Source organism: Schistocerca americana, unplaced genomic scaffold (assembly GCF_021461395.2).
Source record: "Schistocerca americana isolate TAMUIC-IGC-003095 unplaced genomic scaffold, iqSchAmer2.1 HiC_scaffold_334, whole genome shotgun sequence".
NCBI classification, from domain to species: domain Eukaryota; kingdom Metazoa; phylum Arthropoda; class Insecta; order Orthoptera; family Acrididae; genus Schistocerca; species Schistocerca americana.
Genome location: NW_025726054.1, coordinates 65001 through 70000, shown reverse-complemented (window position 1 = coordinate 70000; position 5000 = coordinate 65001). Strand labels below are relative to the sequence as shown.

Genomic DNA, 5000 nt, shown 5'->3' with positions numbered 1-5000 from the left:
GGCTGCCCGGCGGTATATCTGGAGGAGTCGATTCGCCCCTTTGGGCGCTCGGGCTCCCGGCAAGCGCGCGCGGTTCTTCCCGGATGACGGACCTACCTGGCCCGGCCCCGGACCCGCGCCGCTGTTGGCTCGGGATGCTCTCGGGCGGAATAATCGCTCCCGTCAGCGGCGCTTCAGCTTTGGACAATTTCACGACCCGTCTTGAAACACGGACCAAGGAGTCTAACATGTGCGCGAGTCATTGGGCTGTACGAAACCTAAAGGCGTAATGAAAGTGAAGGTCTCGCCTTGCGCGGGCCGAGGGAGGATGGGGCTTCCCCGCCCTTCACGGGGCGGCGGCCTCCGCACTCCCGGGGCGTCTCGTCCTCATTGCGAGGTGAGGCGCACCTAGAGCGTACACGTTGGGACCCGAAAGATGGTGAACTATGCCTGGCCAGGACGAAGTCAGGGGAAACCCTGATGGAGGTCCGTAGCGATTCTGACGTGCAAATCGATCGTCGGAGCTGGGTATAGGGGCGAAAGACTAATCGAACCATCTAGTAGCTGGTTCCCTCCGAAGTTTCCCTCAGGATAGCTGGTGCTCGTACGAGTCTCATCCGGTAAAGCGAATGATTAGAGGCCTTGGGGCCGAAACGACCTCAACCTATTCTCAAACTTTAAATGGGTGAGATCTCCGGCTTGCTTGATATGCTGAAGCCGCGAGCAAACGACTCGGATCGGAGTGCCAAGTGGGCCACTTTTGGTAAGCAGAACTGGCGCTGTGGGATGAACCAAACGCCGAGTTAAGGCGCCCGAATCGACGCTCATGGGAAACCATGAAAGGCGTTGGTTGCTTAAGACAGCAGGACGGTGGCCATGGAAGTCGGAATCCGCTAAGGAGTGTGTAACAACTCACCTGCCGAAGCAACTAGCCCTGAAAATGGATGGCGCTGAAGCGTCGTGCCTATACTCGGCCGTCAGTCTGGCAGTCATGGCCGGTCCTTGCGGCCGGCCGCGAAGCCCTGACGAGTAGGAGGGTCGCGGCGGTGGGCGCAGAAGGGTCTGGGCGTGAGCCTGCCTGGAGCCGCCGTCGGTGCAGATCTTGGTGGTAGTAGCAAATACTCCAGCGAGGCCCTGGAGGGCTGACGCGGAGAAGGGTTTCGTGTGAACAGCCGTTGCACACGAGTCAGTCGATCCTAAGCCCTAGGAGAAATCCGATGTTGATGGGGGCCGTCATAGCATGATGCACTTTGTGCTGGCCCCCGTTGGGCGAAAGGGAATCCGGTTCCTATTCCGGAACCCGGCAGCGGAACCGATACAAGTCGGGCCCCTCTTTTAGAGATGCTCGTCGGGGTAACCCAAAAGGACCCGGAGACGCCGTCGGGAGATCGGGGAAGAGTTTTCTTTTCTGCATGAGCGTTCGAGTTCCCTGGAATCCTCTAGCAGGGAGATAGGGTTTGGAACGCGAAGAGCACCGCAGTTGCGGCGGTGTCCCGATCTTCCCCTCGGACCTTGAAAATCCGGGAGAGGGCCACGTGGAGGTGTCGCGCCGGTTCGTACCCATATCCGCAGCAGGTCTCCAAGGTGAAGAGCCTCTAGTCGATAGAATAATGTAGGTAAGGGAAGTCGGCAAATTGGATCCGTAACTTCGGGATAAGGATTGGCTCTGAGGATCGGGGCGTGTCGGGCTTGGTCGGGAAGTGGGTCAGCGCTAACGTGCCGGGCCTGGGCGAGGTGAGTGCCGTAGGGGTGCCGGTAAGTGCGGGCGTTTAGCGCGGGCGTGGTCTGCTCTCGCCGTTGGTTGGCCTCGTGCTGGCCGGCGGTGCAGGATGCGCGCGCCTGCGCGGCGTTCGCGCCCCGGTGCTTCAACCTGCGTGCAGGATCCGAGCTCGGTCCCGTGCCTTGGCCTCCCACGGATCTTCCTTGCTGCGAGGCCGCGTCCGCCTTAGCGTGCTCCTCCGGGGGCGCGCGGGTGCGCGGATTCTCTTCGGCCGCCATTCAACGATCAACTCAGAACTGGCACGGACTGGGGGAATCCGACTGTCTAATTAAAACAAAGCATTGCGATGGCCCTAGCGGGTGTTGACGAAATGTGATTTCTGCCCAGTGCTCTGAATGTCAACGTGAAGAAATTCAAGCAAGCGCGGGTAAACGGCGGGAGTAACTATGACTCTCTTAAGGTGACTCCCAAAGCCCACCTGATGCGTAATATATGGACCCTCTCGATTCACCCCTCAGCATCCTTGTGATGTCGGGTGGATGATGGTTCAATTAGCCTCTCGGTGGGAAATCCTAGCTCTGGCCTTCAAGTGGCGGGAGTCGTGAGGGTGCTGCGAAAGGTTCCGCGTAGGTGTACCTTTCCAGTATCCCGACCGACAGAGCAGGGTGCTTTTCGGGCTTGGGGGTTACCTCCCCCCCTGCCTTTGTTACAGCTGGTGCAACTAATAGAAGCAAACGTGGTACCAGGCCTCCCGCTGGAGCGCCTGTGCCAGCTGATGAGCCAGCCAACCAGCCAACCGGTGCGGGTCGAGCGCTGCTCCCCGCCATCTGCCCTGATTGTATGCGGTCCTTCTCCACCAAGACCGGACTTGGTGTCCATCGGCGTCGCGCCCATCCGACTGCTGTTAATGCTGAGATCAAGACCGAGAGGAAGAAGGCCAGGTGGTCCCAAGAAGAGCTCCTGCGTTTGGCCCATGCAGAAGCGACTCTTGCCACCCAGGGTTGCAGATTTTTAAACCAGGAACTTGCAAAGGCCTTCCCCGAGCGTACGCTGGAATCAATTAAATGTCAGCGTAGAGCGCAGCCCTACAAAGACATGGTGGCGAAGTTTGTCACCGAGCTCGCTGGCAAGGATCGCGGCCTTCAGGGTCCTCCTCCTAGCGAGCCTGCAGTCAGTCATTCTTTGCCACAGTCTCCACCTCGAGGGGAAGATGTTGACTTAGCCATCTGGTCATTTCTAGTAGAACTCCCCCAATCAGACCGCCGATTCCGCTCGCTTGATGATCTCGTGGCTCTGGGTCCCACCACTAGCCGTGAAACAATCCAGGCTATGTTGCTGTCTGTTCTTGATGAAGTAGGCAGCAGGGAGCCAGCCGTCCACCAAGCTGCGAGTGTGCGGACCCAACAGCCCCCAGAGCGGAAGCGTGCACGCAGGAGATGGGAGTATGCGGTGGTCCAGCGTGCTTTCAAGAAGAACGGAGCACGCTGTATCAACGGACTTCTCGATGGCACACTCTTGCATCAGCCACCATCCATCCCAGGGCTGATTGAGTTTTGGACAGACCTCTTCTCTCCACCACGTGTCAGGTCTCGACCTCCGCGTGGGGAGGGTCTGTCCGATGAGCTGCTGCCATTCTCGAAGAGGGTGCCCTTCCGTGACCTCTGGGCTCCCATTTCTGCAGAAGAAGCCACCGCTGCTCTCCCACCTCGCAATTCTGCTGCAGGTCCTGACGGCCTCACGCCGACACAACTGCGTCGCCTTCCCCGGGAGGTTCTCCTCAAGATCCTTAATTTCCTCCTCCTTTCCCGTTCCCTTCCTTCCCGACTCCTTCAGGCCAGAACAACCCTGCTGCCCAAGAAGACCGCCGCAGCATCCCCTGCTGACTTTCGTCCGATCACAGTGTGCTCGGTGCTGACCAGAGCCTTTCACAAGGTCCTGGTTGGCCGCCTGATGCGCTACTGTGTGTTGGACGATCGCCAGCGGGCTTTCATCCCTCAGGATGGGATGCTTCACAACACCTTTCTTCTGGATCTGGCGATGACTCAGGCGTGCCGAGCTGCCGGCTCGCTGTACTTGGCATCTCTGGATGTGTCAAAGGCCTTCGACTCGCTTGCCCATGCTGCCCTTGGCCCGGTGCTAAGGGCCCATGGTTTGCCGGTCGAGTTCGTTGACTACATCCAGGGATGCTATGAGGCGGGATCGACGGTTATCTGCGCGGATGGGAAGTCGTCAGATCTAGTGCGGCCTTCGAGGGGTGTTCGGCAGGGTGACCCGCTGTCTCCTATCCTCTTCAACATGTCCATTGACATTCTCTTGTCTCGTCTGCCTGCTCATATTGGTGCACGCATTCTTGGACGGCGGATAAATGCGGCTGCATTCGCCGATGACCTCCTGCTGTTCGCCGAGACTCGTGATGGATTGCAGGAACTTCTCACCATCGCCACGTCGGCCCTGGGGGATCTCGGGCTCGAGGTCAACCCACGGAAGTGTTTTTCTCTCGCCCTTGTCTCATCAGGCCGGGAGAAGAAAACCAAGGTCGACGAGACTGTCATCTTTCGTGCTGGGGGGAACAACATCCCAGCACTGGCGATGGGAGATACTTTCAAGTATCTAGGCCTGCAATTTTCCACGTGCGGACGCAGTCTTTTCCATCCCCGGCGGGAGGTCGAGAAGCAGATGGACATCATCAAGCGTGCACCACTCAAACCTCAGCAGCGGCTTTTTGCCCTTCGCTCTGTTATCCTCCCGGGTATTTTCCATGGCCTCGCCCTGGGGAGGACTCGTCTTGGGGCCCTCTCTTCCCTTGACGTCTGTGTTCGTGCAGCTGTTCGATCTTGGCTGCACCTGCCAGCAGATACGCCGGTCGGTTACTTCCACGCCCCCATCTCTCATGGGGGCTTGGGGGTGCCTGCAGCCCGCTGGCTGGGCCCTCTTCTTCGTAGGAGAAGATTGGCGAAGATGCAGGGAATGGGTGCGGCAGCGGACGATTCTTCCCAGGACTTAATCCAGCGAGAAATTCACCAACTGGACCACGCCCTGCAATGGCAGGGGGAAGTTATAAAGTCCAGTTACCAGTTGGGCCGGTGTTGGGCCGACCGCCTGCACTCGTCGGTCGACGGCGCTGCGCTACATGAGTCTGCCCGAACACCAGGGCAGCACTGCTGGGTCTCCAATACGCGGCAGTTTGTAACCGGCCGCGACTACATCTCATGCCTGCGAGTCCGGATTAATGCCTTACCTACTCGGGCACGGCTGCTACGTGGGAGGGAAGGTGACACCAGTTGCCGCGCTGGCTGCAATG

The 5000-nt window shown here is 59.0% G+C and overlaps 1 pseudogene; it reads left to right on the top strand.

The window, feature by feature from the left end:
- LOC124580588 overlaps nucleotides 1–5000 on the top strand; it is a 7767-nt pseudogene that overhangs the window by 725 nt on the left and 2042 nt on the right.